Genomic DNA, 21,098 nt, shown 5'->3' on the forward strand with positions numbered 1-21,098 from the left:
TATAAGTCTGGTTTAGTTGGTCATTCTTTGCGAAGTCTTGTAAGTGTTACACTGCATCTCTGAGCAGTTCTCCTGTTTATATGGCTCTTGGTTTTTGGACTCTTTGCCTGTGTTTTCTGCCTTGTTTAGTCGGACTGATTGCCTGTGTGTTGACCCTTGCCTGCTGTCTGATTTCGATTCTGGACTTTCCTAATAAACACTGCATTTGGATCCTCACTCAGTCTCTGAGCAGTCCGTAACAATTTCATTCATGCTACACACTGATTCATACTATATAGAAGGTACGCCCAGGCGAAAATAAATAAAAGTGTACTTCCATATTGTACTTAGAGTGCTCTATTTTCAAGCCCTAATTTTGTATTTAATATAATAAAAAATATATTCTTTAGTACTTCTTAAGATAATCGTAAGAATATCTAAGTGTACTCAACTGTGCTATTTTGGGACACCATGAATATGAACTAAAATGTGCTTTTAACATACTTTATCTGTATTAAAAATTACAGTGTATTTAGATACCACTTGTAGTACACTTGTAGTAACCTTTCTTTCATACACTAGTACACTCAAGTGTACTACAAGTGGTAACTAAATAAATTTTTTTACAGACAATATGTTAAAAGCACATTTTAGTTCATATTCATGGTGTCCCAAAATAGCACCGTTCAATACACTTAGATGTTCTTAATATTATCTTAAGAAGTACTAGGGATGCACAATATTATCGGACCGATATCGGAATCGTCCGATATCGGTCCGATAAGAGGATTAACTCATGTGCTCAGGGTGTGCTAGCGATTAGATCAACAGTGTGGTTATTCTTGAAGCAAACTTTTGACTGAATGGTGATTAGATTCACTGTTTAAAGATGATGTGTTCAGTGTGATAGACTCAACAGTCACTAGCACGTGCAGTAGCAGCGGCAGCCTCCCCCGGGTCCTAATGCCCGTTCGGTATTAGTATAGCCATTTTATTTACATAGGGAGGCGCTGTTGGCCTACTTGTAACAAAAAGTTAAATACACAATTATCACTAAGAAACTTGTGTTTCTGGATAAATAAAGCAGTATTAATATCGTAAAATCATGAGTATGTTTTGATTTAAAGGTCAGAAGCTATTGCTTTCATGACTACAAAAAATCACAAACATTACACTTGTAAATTTATATATACAGATCTATTCATTAGTTTGTAATATGTTTGTTTTTTAAACGAATTATGAGCTCTAAATGGTTTTCAGAATTTTTACAACTCTTTTGCCTTAGATCAGTGGTTCTCAAACCTCTCCATGAAGTACCCCCAGCACTGCACATTTTGTATGTCACTTCAGGTCTTGCAGTCTCCACTAATGAGCTGATGAGTTGAATCAGGTGTGATAGATGAGGGAGACCGTAGCTGTGTCTCATTCAGAAGGCTGCACACTCCGGAGGTCGCATTCGAAGGCTGCATACGTCATCGAGGCTGTCTCATTTCAGAAAAGCAAGTAGGACACTTCGAATGCGACCTTCTTTCACAGGAATCCGGAGGATGCATGAGGTGTATCCTTCGCTCCTACAGATAACCCACAATGCTTTGCGTCGCCGTGAACAACCGTCGTTTATTTGAAAAAATGGCGGCGCCGGCAGATCTACACACAAGCGGAGATGTGGTGTTTAAATGTAAGTATTTCAAAGTCAAGTCAAGTCAAGTCAAGTCACCTTTATTTATATAGCGCTTTTAACAATACAGATTGTGTCAAAGCAACTGAACGGAGCTCAGCTCAAAGTTCTTAATTTTTTTTAGTTGTATTACAAGTGTGATAAACATGATCACAAGTCTTTAGTGATTTTTAAACGTTTAACAGTACTTTGCTAGCAAGGCGAGAAATAATTCATTTGTTTAACCCTCTGGCATTACATTTCGGGGTCACTTTCATGTTGTTCACTGTAGAAACTGACCGGAGACAATAATTTTATAAAAAATGTATTTCTGCTTTTAGTGTTATGAAATTAATGTTCTATATTTTAGTTCACTGATATTTTTTTTTCTTTAAGATAGACAATATTCTTCAAATAAATTATGCACCCTTTTTCTATATCAAGTACAGAAAATAATTTGTCTATATCAAGTATAGAAAATAAGTATAGTTTTAATATAAAACTATTTTAAAATGTAGGTTTATAGGGGAATAGAATATGTTTGTACAGTGTAAAAACCATTATGCCTATGGAATGTGCTCATAATGATAGGAATAAGAGTGTGTTTATCTAGTATAAGACTTTTTTGTCAAAATTTAGATTTTTGTTCGAAATGTTTAAGTATTGTTTTTTTGCATTATTACAGTTAAAATAAGACAAATTCTGAAAAAAATCTGATGGTGGAAAAATCTATCTAAAATGACCAAACACTACAAGAGGGCAAAATCAACAGTAAAAATACATGTAGAAATAAGTCCTGTTCAATTTTGTTTTGAATAGGGAGCAAGGAAAATACGGAGAAATTTATAAGATTGAGGCAGGAACATTCTGATCTCTTCACTGGAGCTAAAAATACAGCCTTATATGGTTGGAGGTAAGATCTTAGAATTAAAGTAGGCAGTCAGTCTTTCTTCTTTTTGATAGAATTAAAAAGTAGGCAATCAGTCTTTCTTCTTTTTGAGCAGAATTAATCTCATTCTTGCCTGAAAGGCTAAATTAAAAGTTCTGTCACGAAGGACATGTTAGACCAGGCTAGACCAGTACTGCAGAGTTTTGCTCCAACCCCCCTATACAAACTCAACTGCCTGTTGCTTTCCAGTAACCCTTAGAACCATGATTAGCTTGTTCAGGTGTTTGATTAAGGTTGGAGCTGAACTCTGCAGGACAGCGGCTCTCCAGGACCAGTGTGTGCCCCTATGCCCCTAACCCCTATGTTAGGCAGAAGGGAAGTCTTATTTCTAAGGATGTGTAAGAAGTTTTCACTCTAAATTGTGATGTTATGCTTATGTTATTTTTATGATTATAGATTTATTCTGGAGAAAATGGACCTGTCCAGTAAAATAACACCAGCACAAGCAAAGAAAAAGTGGGACAATTTAAAAAAAAAAGTATAAGGTAAGCTAAGATGTAGGCCTTGTACAGTCCCATGTCTACAAGGTCTGGAGTGTTGTACCCCAGCCATGCCTCCGTTGCTGATGAAGCAGCTTCAAAAGTTTATTGAGGCTCTCTCTCGTCAGACGAAAGTCTGCTTTTGTATTCCCTCCATCAAAAAACTTCTCAAGAACAGGGACATGGGGATTGAGCCTGCAATACTTTATGTCTGTCTGTATGAAACAAAATAATAAAAATTATATGTACAACTACATACTATTGTGTATAATCATGTGTGTATATATAATATAGTTTTTCAGTTCATTCTTGATGTTCAATATTGTGTGTATATATAACAGATCTACAGCATTACATTAGGTTATTTTTTTAATGTTCAGTATTGTTTAATGTATTTATAATCTAGTTTTACAGCATTAAATTGCATTCATATTTAATATGTAGTTTAATAGACAACTTTAGTACAGTATTTCTTTTTGTTTGTTTTTTGCTTAATAGCTTTCCTAAAATTATCTTAAAATTGTGAACACTGGGTTAAATTATGATCAATTATGTAATTCGTAGCACTTTTAAAAACAGTGGGATCACAATAATAATAGCATTGTATATAATGTATAGTAATGTGTAGTAAGATAAATGTAGTTATATAATTATTGCCTCAATACCCTACAACCAAAGGCTTTATATATATATGGACTTATATTAAATAATATTATATTAAAGGAACTATGCTACAACTTACCTCAAATCTCCGCCGGTAAAAACGGATAAACTTTGTTCTTGATATCCTCCTCCTTTTCTTCTCTAACAGATGTCTGTTGTACGTACGCTGTAGCTCCTCAAACATTGAATAAAATAAAACAAGTAAAAAAAATTTCTTTTCAAATTACTTTCCAAATTTTGAAATAATTTTCCTAATTAATTTTTCCTCAAGTGTGAGACGCAACGACGCTATGTGTTGGCCTAGCAACGTGATACTTCCTGTTTCCTTTTCCGCCCGTCCTACGAAGGCCGTCTCGTTTAAACCTAGGGTTGAGGACACTCCGTATACGCATCCTAGAGAGGATTCGACCTCCAGAGGATGCGACCTCCGGAGGACGCAGCCTTCTAAATGAGACACAGCAGCAAAATGCGCAGGGCAGGGGGTCCTCCGGGACAGGTTTGAGAACCACTGCCTTAGACCATCTACAAATGTTAAATCTTAAAATAATAAAGTTACCACAGCATCTTTCTGAAAAAAATGCAGCAATTGATATATAGTTGATTTATAATTATTTTCAAAGCTTTTTAATATGCACTTTGTTTCCTGGGACTTACAAGATATCTTCTGATGGAGTCCTGACTGTAACCAGGGTTGCCAACTCTCACACACTCGGCGTGAGATACAGCTCTATCTCATGCTCTCACGCTGCCCAACTTATGCCGAGTTCACACGGCACGATTTTTAAAGACGTCGCATCACTGTTGGATTCACACTGAACGACTATCTGGGGTAGCATTCAGTTGCTGCTGTGTTCACACTGCACGATGGAACGACGACAGGAGGTTACACACTGCATGACTTTACAATAGGAAGAATCACCGACAGCTCTGTCTGGTGCAGGGTTGCCAGGTTTTCGCTACAAAACCCGCCCAATTACTACTCAAAACTAGCCTGAAAATAGCCCAATTGCTTTCGAGGGGGTCCCCCAGTAAAAATTGCTTTCGGGGGTAAAATACAATTTTTTTTGGCTGGGTTTTCCTGGTACAATTCACATTCCAGGGCCTAAATGTCACGTTATTGGGGTCGCTTCAACCTGCTGACATGAAAAACAACCGGCAGCAATCGCGGCTTTGGCAACACTGGTACGCAAACTACGTTTCATATAACTCCTCCCCGAACTACCCGCTGCCCTGTATCTTGCTCTCTCATTGGCTGTAGGTCATTGCCGATGAGTTTTTCAGTCAGAACTCATTTCACACAGCGTGATTGTGAATCGCCGACAGCTCCAGATATTTAGCATGCCAAATATTTCACGGGCGTCGGCGTCATTTTTCTTTTTTTTGTCGATTTGACTATGTGTACTCTGACACTTATAGTAGTGAAAAACATGTTTGTAGGACACATTTGAAAATTGACAGAGGTCACAGAGCAAATTCTAAAGTGACAATCATGGTAATCCAGCAGTAATGACTCAAGGATTACCAAATCCTTCTAAAGGAATTACTAATTATTTGTATCAGCACTCTAAAGTGAAGATCATGATGACAGAAGTCATTGTAAACTGACAGCAATCACTCAGTATGTATTTTTAATCATTTTGAAATGGTTTAATATTTATGAGTCAGATTATGCGCTTATTCATTTCCTTGCATGTTCGCTTTTCTGATTGGCTGTGATTTGTGATTGATTTTGTCATGTTGCATAGTAGCCACGTCGCCCCTGGCGTGGACAAATTACTTATCGCTGGAGTCTTATCGCATCGCGTTTGGTTAGGACTGCAATAAAAACTGAAAATTATATTTTCTGAATGTATTCTGGGCTGTTTGGAAATGGGTGTATGAGGAAGAGAGTGGTTAAATGTGATGTTTAACGCTCTGGTCTGGAGAATATATCTGCATTCCTGCTGAGCTCATTTATTCTGTGCCTCCATCACAGGTAAACTCAATATCATTTATAAGTGCACTGTACCTATGCTGTGAGTAAGTTTCAAATTTATATAAATGTTTATTTCCAGTTCACACTATTAACTAACTACTAATTATGACGTCTGCCTCAATAAACACCTAATTTGCTGCTTATTAATAGTCAGTAAGGTAGTTGTTAAGTTTAGCTATGATATGAAAATATGGTCATACATATAAAGACATAAATGTGTGCTTTATAAGTATTAATAAACAGCCAATATGCTAGTAATATGCATGCTAATAAGCAACAAGTTAATAGTGTGAACTGGTCCCTAAACTAAAGTGTTACCATATAAATAAGAAGACTTGTCAGATATTTATGACAAACCAAACTTCAGAAAATCAGAAAAGGGAAATCTTGAGGCATACACAGACTGAGAAATTAGGAACAGTTGCTAATGCAGTATGTCTATACTATATGCTTGGAACTACAAGTACATCAGGTCAAAGTTCAAAGTAGCAAAAGATAAATGAAGCTTTGAAGATGAGCAAGGTTTGAAGGTTCACTTTCACTCAGGCTGGATTGCATGACGTTGCCCAAAACTTCTAATAAAGATGCTAATAATTTCAAGGATGGAAAGATAAGATTCAACTATTGTTTTCTTTGAACATGGAAATAAAGTGGGTTACTTTGTCTTCAGTGTGTCTCAATGTTTTTTTTAATAAAGACTCAGAGACTTCAATGTACCAACAGTGAACTATAAACCTGGTCATCTTGAAAACATCCCCTGGAATCGTACAGATGTGCCATCACAAGCTCATGGCTTCAGAGGCAGACGTCCCAAGACCCTTTTAAATCTCAGGGCATCAGTGCTATTCGTGTCCGGAAGACACTAGGAAATCAAAGGCCCAGGCTTTTCCAAATGACTAAAAAATATGTGCACTCTACGCTGGGGGAATCTGACCTCTGCTGAAATTTACAGTGCTGGAACTAGTGAAAAACAAAAACTAGACCTTCAAGTGCTTCTAGTGTGACATGTGAAATATGTGACAAACGTTGAGTAATGAAGTCAACATACTATACCTTTATGATGAATTAAATGTGAAACAATGTTTTGAGCAGCCAAGACAGTTCACTGTTCATTCAGAGCCACTCAAGTCAACCAAGACTTTCTGCTGTACTGCATCAACAGAACAAACACAGGTTTTTTTTGTTTTCTCATGAGATGTCTTCATCTGTCTACAAATAAAATGTCAAAAGCTACATATATAATTCCTATTTTCCACAAATAATGGCTGATGATAAGAAGCACTTCTGTCCCCATGCCACATACAGTAGTAATGTCCCACTTACACTGTCTGAGGAACGATGGAGACAAGGAGTATAATAAACAGTCTTTTTAATTCATGAAACACTGGGGTAATCCAGCACAAGAGCGAGGAATGACACATGTACAGACAAGGTAGACCCGACAGGGGAGAAACGCAAAGACAGGAGCTTAAATGCTAGGGATAATTGGAGAGACACAGGTGGATCATATAAGACAATCAGACTAAACGAGGACAGGAACATGACCAAATAAGGAAACACAGGAAGGACTACGGGGGCAAAACAGGTACAAAAGTCTAACATATCGCCCCCTCCCGGAAGGTACGTCCTCGCACCGTAACAACAACAGAGGGAGGCATAGGTGGGAGCTTGGGAGGTGGCTCAGGTGGAGGATGGACACCCGGGAGGAGGCCGGCAGACAGAGTCCAGGGAAGAGACGATGGAGGGAGGAGCCAGGGAGGAGACAGGAGGGGCTTGGAGAAGGAGGGGTCCAGCTGGACCCAGGCCACAGCCATAATGACGGCCCACGGTGGAGCCGACGGAGGGAGGAGCCATGGAGGAATGGCCGCCGACTCCAGGGGCCGACCAACAGCGGCGGAGCAGGTGAGCCAATGAGCCAGGGGGATGCTGAGGATCCGGGGGGCCAGGGTGGAGCCGAGGGCTCTGGCGACCAAGGCGGAGATCCGGAGATCCGCGGCGGAGCCGAAGCGACTGAGGACCAAGGTGGAGCTGCCGGGAGGAAGGAGCCCAATAGAGCCGGTGGGACGGAGCAACGAAGTGCAGCCGGAGGAGCGGAGTCCTGAGGAGATGGCGGGTCGACGCCCAGCCAAGGCGGAGCCGGAGGGACGAGGGGAGCCCGGTGGAGCTGGTGGATCAAAGGGTGACGGTGGAGGTGAGGGAGCTAGGATCCGAGGTGTAGCCGCTGGGTCTACGAGCCTCGGAGGAGTCCGGGCCTCGGAGGCTGGAGGCGGAGGTGAGGGATTGTCCAGCCACGGCGACGCTGGAGGATGGCAGACCCGCGGAGCTCACACCGTATTGATGGTGGGCTGAGGGCGAGCAGAGGGCCTGCCAGGCGACAGCGGTGGAGGAGGCTGGAGCGGGTGGGTTGGGGACGCTTTCGAGGAGCCGGCACTGGAGGGCGCTTTCTAGGAGCGGACACTGGATGGCGCTCTGGACTGGATTCAGGGACTCATAGAACACACAGAGCGCGTCATCCGGGTAGCTGGTAAGTTCGGCGAGGGCCAGAAACAGTCTGGTATGGTCCTTGAGCGAGCGCTCCCCCTGCTCCAGCTGGAGGAGGAGGAATTCGGGGCGAAGGAGGGGATCCATTAGGGCACACCACGGAAACAAAAACATAGAAAAAAATAGAAACAAAACAGAGGGGAAACACGCAATTTAAACTGTTTTAGGTCGGGTCTTCTGTCACACTTACACTGTCTGAGGAACGATGGAGACAAGGAGTATAATAAAGTCTTTGTAATTCACGAAACACGAGTAATCCAACACAGGAGTGAGGAATGACACATGTACAGACAAGGTAGACCCGACAGGGAGAAACGCAAAAGACAGGAGCTTAAATGCTAGGGATAATTGGAGACACACAGGTGGCTCACATAAGACAATCAGACTAAACGAGGACAGGAACATGACCAAATAACACAGGAAGGACTACGGGGGCAAAACAGGTACAAAAGTCTAACAAGTAACAGGTCAGGTTTAATGTGCTGCATTAGTTATTAGTCCTGCACTGAAGTGGATTATACTTAGACACATTTATGTTCTGATAGTTTTCATAACATTTGAATGTATGTATATATATCATTCAGTTCAGTATTTTTGTGAATTTATTTATGCTCTCAATTATTTTCACAGTGATAATTGCAGGCAGTTTGTCAATATCAGAAAGGAATAACAATCTCTTTGCAGGAATGTGGACTGCATGCTTTAAAACGACCACACAGACTGGACATGAAGAGAATCGTCCAAAATCTCAGTTCTCACAAATCAAGGCATGTAAAAAGAGAAATAAACCCAATAAAATCTACTTCCTCTAATTAAATGTCCAAATCCGCACATCATCTTTGCTAAATATTATGCAAGACTGGGAAATATTATGTTGGTATGCTGGTAGTGCACTATTTTATTTATTTTATTTTATTTTATTTGTCCTTTGTTTAACCAGGTAAAACTTTCTCAGATTAAAAATCTCTTTTACAGAAATAACCTGGCCAAGATGCAGCACTACATTTCATAAGAAGAACACTAAAACAATGTGTTGACAACAATTAAAAACATTTACAAATTAATTCTTCCTTCAACAGCTCATTAATCAAGAATTTTAAATTGTTCATTGACACTAACGTCAGCAACTTCAAGTTGTGTTGTAAAAAGTTCAGTTCGTGCAAATGGAACCGAAAGAATGTACAAGTCCTGTGAGCGCAGAGAATAAGCTCCAAGAGCTTTAGGCTGGGTGAGGGAACAAAGATATGGAGGCAGTAAACCCAAGATGGATTTATAGATAAATGTGTACCAGTGATTACATCTGCGTGTTGATAATGACGTCCAAACAACTCTATTATACATATCACAATGATACTAACTGTACTAACATTACAATTTAATATAAATCTGAGCGCACCGTGATACAGAGTGTCCAAAGAACCTAAAAGTTAGGTAGACGCCGATTTATACAGAATGAATGAATCAAGGACTGGCATAAATGTGGCAGAAACCAGTCTTGTTCTTGGCTCGGATGAAAAGCAGGGTTTATTTCTGTAATAGAACCCAAGCTTTACCTTTAATTTTGTCCTTAGTTGATTAATATGGGATTCAAAAGATAAGGAGTCATCAAGTATAAAACCGAGATATTTATATTCTGTCACTACATCAATTATAGTACCCTGTGAGGTTTTGAGTGACAGTTGATTTGCCTCTTGTTTCTTTGATCTTGAAAATAACATAGCTTTAGTTTTAGTCACATTCAAAGTCAGTTTTAGGCCACAAAGCCTTTGTTGCACAACATCAAAAGCACTCTGGAGTAAGGACACAGCTTGGTGTAATTTAGGTGCGCTACAATAAATCACAGTGTCATCAGCATAAAAATTTTAATTAACATGACCAATATAAAAATCAAGATTGTTAATATAAATAATAAAAAACAGAGGCCCCAAAACAGATCCCTGAGGAACACCCCTCATAATCTGCAATGGTACAGATGAATGGCCTTCCATTTGCACACATTGTGTTCTGCCCACTAAGTAGCTTTCGGACCAAGTGGTTATCTCATTTGACATTCCAATTTGTTTCAATCTAGTTTTTAATAAACTGAAATCAACGGTATCGAAAGCCTTGGACAGATCGATAAAAAGTGATACACAATAATGAACTTTATCAAGCGCCTCATTGATATCGTTTATAACCCTAGTCGGAGCTGCGGTTGTACTGTGTTGCTTCCTAAAACCAGACAGATTATGTGATAAAATATCATGTTCCGTAAAATATGAAATCAACTGCTCACTAATAAGAGATTCAAAAACCTTAGACAAAGTACAAAGTTTAGAAATCGGCCTATAGTTATTCATATCGGAAGGATCTCCTCCTTTTAACAATGGTACAACAAAGGCAGACTTCCATATATTTGGGCATTAATTTAAACTCAGTGAGAGATTATAAATATATGTCAAAGGGGCAGCAATGTAATCTGCAGCTAATTTAAAAAAAAGTTATAATTTGTCAGGACCAGCTTATTTACATCTAGTAGTTTGAGAGCTTTTTTTTCCTGACAAGTAGAAAGCGGTTTAAAACTAAAATTAAGAGCTGTTAAATGCCTTCCTCTAATTTCTGTATCATTATTCATATCTATATCATATTTCCAGTGGATTTGGGAAGTGTGTATTCCTACATACATTTTTGGCTTAATATCGCCCACAAACCATTGAGCAACGTAAGAAGTGGAGTTTACAGCAGTTCTCTTTCAACTTTTCTAGTTGTAGAAATATGGTGAGCATTTTTTTAAATGTGTAAACTGAAAGTCGACTATGAATTTAAGGTTTGTGGAATTTATCTTTATGCTGATGTTTACAGCAAACACTCATGTGAGCATGTAAGTCAACTCAAGTGTACTGTATAGAAAGACTTGCTTCACTTGTGCTCCTGTAGCTCAGCTCATGAGTTTTGAAATTAATAATGCTATGGTCCACTGATATGACAGACAAACAATGATGTACCTGATTACGCTTCTACATAACCTGCCCACAAACAAACATACCACATCACAGCCATGATATCTTTGAGAACACGTTATACATAATTTACATTTCCATCTTTATGACATCACAAGCTTAGATGTGAAAAATAATGTATAATATGTATGTAAAGCATTTGCAGTTTACAGTCACAATGCAAAGTAATTATTAGCAAAGGTTCAGATCTGGGCTAAACTGACATGAACTGAACTGATTTGAGTTGAATAAAGACTACTGTCTTCTGTAGAGCTGCTTACAGGTGAGCTGACCTTGTTTCAAAACTGATTGATGAATTTAATACACTGAACTGAATCACCTGGACTGTTTTTTTTTAGAGCTGCTTCATAGCAGAATTTCAATTTATCTTATATTTTTCAAGTTTGCATCAGTGATTCTGCTATTTTCCTGTTTATAACTGTGAAGCTGCTTTGAAACTATATGTTTCTTATAAAGTGCTGTATAAATAAAGGTGCCTTGACTTTGTGCAGACAAAGAGGAATTGTGATTCTGGAAGAGAAAAGGACCGTCCTCAAATTGCTGCAACAAAGTTAGAAGCACACAGGCATCTAGTTTTAAGATTAGTTTTGTTGAGAGTTGTTGATCCCCTTTAGTGCTGTTGCCAAATATTCAGCAGGCGTCAATGGATAACTGGAGAGTATATTGGTAACAGTATTATTTCTGTGGTATAGTTACAGACTGGTTATAAACTGTGTGGCAGCTGATGTTGATATAGACAGCTGACTCTATTATTATGGGTTGAGGCAGATGCAGGATCGTTAACGTTGTTCGAGTCGAGTGGTGACAGCGACACGAAGGGCAGCTGGAAGACGACTGACTAGAAATAAACACGCTTTCAAACTTGTGTGACATTCTGTATATCATAAAATAATATATTCTGAGAAATGTCTTAGCATTTTTGTTGTTGTTGTTGTTGTTGTTTTATGTTCATACACAAGATGTCAATTGTCATGTTTTGTGTTCTGCAGAAGTATTAGAGGTGTAATGGTTCACAATCATGACGGTTCGGTACATACCCCGGTTTTGACGTCACGGTTCAGTATGGTTTTGGTACAGCAGGAGAAAAAAAAACTAAACTTAAACAGTAGTTTACTGAACAAATGGCTATTTCTTTAAATAAATTAAATTATAATTACAATTTTCTTAGGGATAAAAACTATTTTAAGTCTAAAGGGAGCCCTGTATCTATAAGGTTACAATTAACAATGGGTTAAACTAAACCTTTAAGCCATATCATTTCCTAAATGTAACTTTTCTGCTCTTTTTTATCTTTTGAATCTGTGTAGACAGTATGTTACAATCATTTATTCCAAATGAGCAAAGCTATTTTTTCCCAAGATCTCCACCCTAAAAATGTAAATAAATGAAAAAGAAATCGAGTTAAATGCTTTGAATGGAACAGATGTCATAAAGAAGAGATACAATTTGGAGGACAGGAGGACAGAATAAGCACGTCTACCGTAATGCTGGCCAAAGGACTCATACGCATTGAGCCAAACAGTAGGAAGAGTGAAAGCGATAAACGAAGGACATAAAGAAAGACAAACTATTCATGGTTATGTTAATGTGTCAGGCTACTGGCTCACTGTCTACCCATAATCCCCCACAGGCTAGTGAAGAGTTAGCTAATGCTGCTAAAGATGTTTGTTTACTGCACTGACAATGAAGAGAAGGTCAAAATTACTGATTGAGTGAGAGATAGGAAAGTCAGGGTCAGATTAGTTCAGTAAAGAACCACAAGTTGCTCATATTTCTGTTATGTAAACAGAGTAACAGGCAAATGCTTTTTCGACAGCTTTTTGGAAGCCAAGATCTCTGTCACCTCCAAATTCTCCAGCCCAGTCACACAGCTCTCAAATAAAAATCTGAGCCAGGCCTTCAAATTGAAAAAGACTTTGTTTTTCTTCCATGTGAGTTTTAATGTGCCCTGCATCCAAACGTAAGCATGAGCTCAGCCAAAATGGGAGATGACTGGGAAATTAATCCTCCATAAATTATTTTGCATCTCGACAATGGCATTTTAACTAGCATGCAAATATAACATGCGCATGTTGCTGGTTACTAACGCTATTAAAGCATGCAATTTTAAAAAAAAAATGCATGTATAAATCCATACACACAAGTTCCATACACCTGAATCAGTCAAGTCAAAGTTTTCTTTAAGTATTTTAATAGCCTAACAGGATTTATAGGTTTACCAAGATTTCCAGTCTCTAGAAATGATCTTCAGCTGCAGCTCAGCTCTGTCTAGGCTCTGGCCCAAATGCTGAAATGCCTTGCTGTCTACATCCTAACAGAAATGAGTCATACATTTTTGGCTTAATATCGCCCACAAACCATTGAGCAACGTAAGAAGTGGAGTTTACAGCAGTTCTCTTTCAACTTTTCCAGTTGTAGAAATATGGTGAGCATTTTTTTAAATGTGTAAACTGAAAGTCGACTATGAATTTAAGGTTTGTGGAATTTATTTTTATGCTGATGTTTACAGCAAACACTCATGTGAGCATGTAAGTAAACTCAAGTGTACTGTATAGAAAGACTTGCTTCACTTGTGCTCCTGTAGCTCAGCTCATGAGTTTTGAAATTAATAATGCTATGGTCCACTGATATGACAGACAAACAATGATGTACCTGATTACGCTTCTACATAACCTGCCCACAAACAAACATACCACATCACAGCCATGATATCTTTGAGAACACGTTATACATAATTTACATTTCCATCTTTATGACATCACAAGCTTAGATGTGAAAAATAATGTATAATATGTATGTAAAGCATTTGCAGTTTACAGTCACAATGCAAAGTAATTATACCATTGAGCAACGTAAGAAGTGGAGTTTACAGCAGTTCTCTTTCAACTTTTCTAGTTGTAGAAATATGGTGAGCATTTTTTTAAATGTGTAAACTGAAAGTCGACTATGAATTTAAGGTTTGTGGAATTTATCTTTATGCTGATGTTTACAGCAAACACTCATGTGAGCATGTAAGTCAACTCAAGTGTACTGTATAGAAAGACTTGCTTCACTTGTGCTCCTGTAGCTCAGCTCATGAGTTTTGAAATTAATAATGCTATGGTCCACTGATATGACAGACAAACAATGATGTACCTGATTACGCTTCTACATAACCTGCCCACAAACAAACATACCACATCACAGCCATGATATCTTTGAGAACACGTTATACATAATTTACATTTCCATCTTTATGACATCACAAGCTTAGATGTGAAAAATAATGTATAATATGTATGTAAAGCATTTGAAGTTTACAGTCACAATGCAAAGTAATTATTAGCAAAGGTTCAGATCTGGGCTAAACTGACATGAACTGAACTGATTTGAGTTGAATAAAGACTACTGTCTTCTGTAGAGCTGCTTACAGGTGAGCTGACCTTGTTTCAAAACTGATTGATGAACTTAATACACTGAACTGAATCACCTGGACTGTTTTTTTTAGAGCTGCTTTATAGCAGAATTTCAATTTATCTTATATTTTTCAAGTTTGCATCAGTGATTCTGCTATTTTCCTGTTTATTACTGTGAAGCTGCTTTGAAACTATATGTTTCTTATAAAGTGCTGTATAAATAAAGGTGCCTTGACTTTGTGCAGACAAAGAGGAATTGTGATTCTGGAAGAGAAAAGGACCGTCCTCAAATTGCTGCAACAAAGTTAGAAGCACACAGGCATCTAGTTTTAAGATTAGTTTTGTTGAGAGTTGTTGATCCCCTTTAGTGCTGTTGCCAAATATTCAGCAGGCGTCAATGGATAACTGGAGAGTATATTGGTAACAGTATTATTTCTGTGGTATAGTTACAGACTGGTTATAAACTGTGTGGCAGCTGATGTTGATATAGACAGCTGACTCTATTATTATGGGTTGAGGCAGATGCAGGATCGTTAACGTTGTTCGAGTCGAGTGGTGACAGCGACACGAAGGGCAGCTGGAAGACGACTGACTAGAAATAAACACGCTTTCAAACTTGTGTGACATTCTGTATATCATAAAATAATATATTCTGAGAAATGTCTTAGCATTTTTGTTGTTGTTGTTGTTGTTGTTTTATGTTCATACACAAGATGTCAATTGTCATGTTTTGTGTTCTGCAGAAGTATTAGAGGTGTAATGGTTCACAATCATGACGGTTCGGTACATACCCCGGTTTTGACGTCACGGTTCAGTATGGTTTTGGTACAGCAGGAGAAAAAAAAACTAAACTTAAACAGTAGTTTACTGAACAAATGGCTATTTCTTTAAATAAATTAAATTATAATTACAATTTTCTTAGGGATAAAAACTATTTTAAGTCTAAAGGGAGCCCTGTATCTATAAGGTTACAATTAACAATGGGTTAAACTAAACCTTTAAGCCATATCATTTCCTAAATGTAACTTTTCTGCTCTTTTTTATCTTTTGAATCTGTGTAGACAGTATGTTACAATCATTTATTCCAAATGAGCAAAGCTATTTTTTCCCAAGATCTCCACCCTAAAAATGTAAATAAATGAAAAAGAAATCGAGTTAAATGCTTTGAATGGAACAGATGTCATAAAGAAGAGATACAATTTGGAGGACAGGAGGACAGAATAAGCACGTCTACCGTAATGCTGGCCAAAGGACTCATACGCATTGAGCCAAACAGTAGGAAGAGTGAAAGCGATAAACGAAGGACATAAAGAAAGACAAACTATTCATGGTTATGTTAATGTGTCAGGCTACTGGCTCACTGTCTACCCATAATCCCCCACAGGCTAGTGAAGAGTTAGCTAATGCTGCTAAAGATGTTTGTTTACTGCACTGACAATGAAGAGAAGGTCAAAATTACTGATTGAGTGAGAGATAGGAAAGTCAGGGTCAGATTAGTTCAGTAAAGAACCACAAGTTGCTCATATTTCTGTTATGTAAACAGAGTAACAGGCAAATGCTTTTTCGACAGCTTTTTGGAAGCCAAGATCTCTGTCACCTCCAAATTCTCCAGCCCAGTCACACAGCTCTCAAATAAAAATCTGAGCCAGGCCTTCAAATTGAAAAAGACTTTGTTTTTCTTCCATGTGAGTTTTAATGTGCCCTGCATCCAAACGTAAGCATGAGCTCAGCCAAAATGGGAGATGACTGGGAAATTAATCCTCCATAAATTATTTTGCATCTCGACAATGGCATTTTAACTAGCATGCAAATATAACATGCGCATGTTGCTGGTTACTAACGCTATTAAAGCATGCAATTTTAAAAAAAAAATGCATGTATAAATCCATACACACAAGTTCCATACACCTGAATCAGTCAAGTCAAAGTTTTCTTTAAGTATTTTAATAGCCTAACAGGATTTATAGGTTTACCAAGATTTCCAGTCTCTAGAATGTGCTCCTGTAGCTCAGCTCATGAGTTTTGAAATTAATAATGCTATGGTCCACTGATATGACAGACAAACAATGATGTACCTGATTACGCTTCTACATAACCTGCCCACAAACAAACATACCACATCACAGCCATGATATCTTTGAGAACACGTTATACATAATTTACATTTCCATCTTTATGACATCACAAGCTTAGATGTGAAAAATAATGTATAATATGTATGTAAAGCATTTGCAGTTTACAGTCACAATGCAAAGTAATTATTAGCAAAGGTTCAGATCTGGGCTAAACTGACATGAACTGAACTGATTTGAGTTGAATAAAGACTACTGTCTTCTGTAGAGCTGCTTACAGGTGAGCTGACCTTGTTTCAAAACTGATTGATGAATTTAATACACTGAACTGAATCACCTGGACTGTTTTTTTTTAGAGCTGCTTCATAGCAGAATTTCAATTTATCTTATATTTTTCAAGTTTGCATCAGTGATTCTGCTATTTTCCTGTTTATAACTGTGAAGCTGCTTTGAAACTATATGTTTCTTATAAAGTGCTGTATAAATAAAGGTGCCTTGACTTTGTGCAGACAAAGAGGAATTGTGATTCTGGAAGAGAAAAGGACCGTCCTCAAATTGCTGCAACAAAGTTAGAAGCACACAGGCATCTAGTTTTAAGATTAGTTTTGTTGAGAGTTGTTGATCCCCTTTAGTGCTGTTGCCAAATATTCAGCAGGCGTCAATGGATAACTGGAGAGTATATTGGTAACAGTATTATTTCTGTGGTATAGTTACAGACTGGTTATAAACTGTGTGGCAGCTGATGTTGATATAGACAGCTGACTCTATTATTATGGGTTGAGGCAGATGCAGGATCGTTAACGTTGTTCGAGTCGAGTGTGGTATTGAAGGTGGGAGAGAGCGCTGTTCAAATTCACTCCCCCCAACCACAATTCCTGCTGGACCGTAGACTCGAACTCGCAACCTTTGGGTTACGAGTCCGTCTCTCTAACCATTAGGCCATGACTTTACAACACACAAATGCTTCAAAACACACAAATACTGAACTCACGCTAACAGCTGTTTTGATGTTAGCATATTGCTAAGCTAACAACTCTGAACTCAACTCAAAATTGACTTTTAATACATCTTGTTTGATGGTTTTTTAAAATTGGTGCTACATGACTAGAGAAAACAGAAAAATGTCTGTTCCCTTTCATTAAGAAGGTAGGAAAGCTTCAGCACCCATAATGCACTGGGCTTGATCCGACTGTCTGTGAACAGGGATACAAAAACGTGGAAGTATGATCTGTACTTTTTTTAAGAGCCCTAAAGCTGTCCACTGGATGAAGCGTATATTTATGTCAAATAAACAGGTATATCTCTATGCAGGTGACAGAGAAAAAATACACATTGTTCATTTACATACACTACTAACACTGTAACAATACAAAGCTGGCAAAAACGGGCAAACTTAGCCTTTAAGATAAATTACCTGCGTTCCTCATTTATAAGTCGCTTTGGATGAAAGAATCTGTTAAAATAATAAATTCGGATAAATAGTGTAAAAATGCCAATTTGTTTTACATTATACTGAATTATGAAAAGGGGCACAAGAGGGTGGTAGTGTTCACAAAATGTATTTTTAGCCCTGTTGAAAAAACCAGCATATGCTGGTTAGGTATGGTTTGATGCTGGGATGCTGGTTGATGCTGGTCCTTTTGCTGGTTTATCCTGGTCATGTGCTGGCAAAAGACTGGCATAAACCAGCTAAAGGACCAGCATAAACCAGCAAAGGACCAGCTTAAACCAGCAAAGGACCAGCTTAATTTGACACATCCCAGCGTCTAAACGTACCTAACCAGCATATGCTGGTTTTTTCAACAGGGAGGAGCGTCAAAATGTTTACTTAGTCATTTGATATTATTACTTTTCATCTGAAATCACAACTGTTTTTGGATCATAGTATGCCTAGGCTACAATACTGTCTAGGTAGGCAGCACACTATGAGCTAATATGTGCAACTCTGTATATTGACACAAGGACAAAAACAAGAGCTGGACAGGATAAGGCATCCTGATGGAAAATAGTGAGATAGAGAAAGATAGAGACGGGTGGAGGGTGGAAACTGTAAAAAAGGAGGACTAGGAAAACTGATGCCAAAGTATGATATACGCACTGAAAAATATCCAAATGTCTGTTATTGCATCAAAGTATTGGGAACAAGAACACTGATGGCATTGTATCCGAGCAATGATCCACAGCTGAGTTTCTCTTCTTCCTCTTTTACAGCCATTGTCCGATTCTCCTGCTTGGGTCTCTGGCCAGAGAGGTGCGGCTTCATATTGCTGTGAATGCCGCAACAACAAGAAAGCCATGTTGAGCGGGACAAGTTTTCCAGCACAGGGAGGATGCCTAACCTTTGCTTTCCACTTTCTAGAGCGCAAGCAGCCAAAACGAGAAGTGAAATAGTATCTAACTCCTGAAGCTCTTCAGATCTTTCAGGCGTTGACAGGGTCTGCCAGAGTTTAGAGAGGGTTGCCAAAAACAATAGCAGGCACCGTGGCAAACAGACTTCCCCTCTAACCAGACCGGCCGCCTGACGGACAAGTGGAGAAACTGGAGGAGAGGAGGAGAAAGAGAGCTAATTCCTCTTCTAAGTGCACTAAAGTTAGATGAATGTGATTACCTTCCAAGAACCGATGAGAACATCAATTAACCTTCAGAAGGATAAAAGATCCTCCATTAAAAGTAGTAAAAAATGGGATTAGAAGGCCAAAAACCCACTTTGGCCTTTTTCGTACCCCTTAAAAAAACACTTCTTTCTCTTCTTTTCCAGCTTCTGACATCACCAGGCAACACCTGGAAGCATTTAGCATCAAATATGGAGGTTCAATCCAAAATTCGTTTACACACTCAAATGCCAGGCCAACACATCAAGCCACTATCATCAAGGGCACAATTCATCACAAGAATGAATGGGAACAAAGCGAAAGCTACATCCCTTTGCCCTGTCAGAGCAGGAGCTCTGCTGTTATCCGCCGGTGCAGCACAATAGGGCTCTTTGTTGGGCTTTGGAGCAGAGCTCTGAGAAGGTGCTGCTTTCAAAGCGTCATCACAATAACACGTTTTTTAGAGACCATAAAGTCTCTGCTTAACTTAATGTGCAATAACAAGCACATTAAAGTTGTGCAGTTCATCTGCTATAATGCTGCAGTTATCGTGATGATTAGAAATTATGATTATGCTCTTAACTGACCAATCAGCAAATTGCTGATCTCTTGCTTGGTCCAAAAATGTGATGTTATGCCAAAGAGCCTTAGTCACTCCAGAATGGCATTATTGGATCCCGGTAGAGTGTTTTTTCTACCCTTAATAGGCAAATGGGGTGGGAAAAGATGTTCAGCTTTGTGAAGTAGTAGTACATTTTAGCATACCTTTAAAAAGAGTACACTTTACAGAAATAATGTACTTTAAAAGAAAACTGAATGTACTGGTGTCAGGCACTTAAATGCATGTTATTTACAATTAAATAAAATGTATTATAGTTAATATAGATTTACAGTGGTGGCCAAAATTATTAGAACACTAGTATTTTCACCAGCTAAAAAATGGTTTTAAAGGGATAGTTCACCCAAAAATGACAATTCTGTCATTAATTACTCACCCTCATGTCGTTCCAAACCCGTAAGACCTTCGTTTATCTTCAGAACACAAATTAAGATATTTTTGATGAAATCTGAGAGCTCTCTGACCCTCCCATAGACAGCAGCACAACTGAAATGTTCCCAGACCCAGAAACATAGCAAGGACATCATTAAAAATGTCCACGTGACATCATGGGCTCAACTTCAATTTTGCGCAGCTACGAGAATACTTTTTGTTTTGTAAGAAATAAAAAAATAACGGCTTTATTCAACAATTCTTCTCATCACCATCTTTTGGAACGCATTTGTCGTGGTACTCTCCAAAATGGCGGAAGACGGTAACTTGGGCAGAAGAATTTTTAAATTATGTTATTTTTGTTTTCTTTGCACACAAAAAGTATTCTCGTAGCTTCGCAAAAAAGTTTGTTCTGTTTCTTCACGTAATCTCAGACAGACTGGATGATGATCAGATCAGATCTCTGCGTGGAGCACTGGCTGCTGTCAGACTCACTACAGTTAGAATTAATATCAAGTACCTTACACATGCTTTTAGTATGTTACTTAACACATCAAAATAAGTGTACTTCCTCAATGCATGACTTGTTCTTTAATGCATGAGTTGTTGTTGTACACCGTAGCTAACACACTACAAAACTTAGTATTAACATATTTCATAAAATGGAATTAACAGAATTAGAATTCAATTACATAAATATTATTTGCATGTAAAATTAAGTTGTAAAACATTATTTGTGCGTGTGACTGTGTGTGTGTGTGACTGTGTGTGTGCGTGTGCGCGTGTGTGTGTGTGTGTGTGTGTGAC

The 21,098-nt window shown here is 38.4% G+C and overlaps 1 long non-coding RNA gene across 1 annotated transcript; it reads left to right on the forward strand.

Annotated features, from left to right (window-relative positions):
- Positions 1 to 1,547: 1,547 nt before the first annotated feature.
- LOC107564807 (uncharacterized) lies at positions 1,548 to 3,052 on the forward strand. Its single transcript, XR_001606289.1, has 2 exons — positions 1,548 to 1,657; positions 2,982 to 3,052. It is a non-coding gene; the product is annotated as an uncharacterized lncRNA (long non-coding RNA).
- The last annotated feature ends 18,046 nt before the right edge of the window (positions 3,053 to 21,098 follow it).

Source organism: Sinocyclocheilus grahami, unplaced genomic scaffold (assembly GCF_001515645.1).
Source record: "Sinocyclocheilus grahami isolate Dianchi unplaced genomic scaffold, SAMN03320097.WGS_v1.1 scaffold964.1, whole genome shotgun sequence".
Lineage (NCBI taxonomy): Eukaryota > Metazoa > Chordata > Actinopteri > Cypriniformes > Cyprinidae > Sinocyclocheilus > Sinocyclocheilus grahami.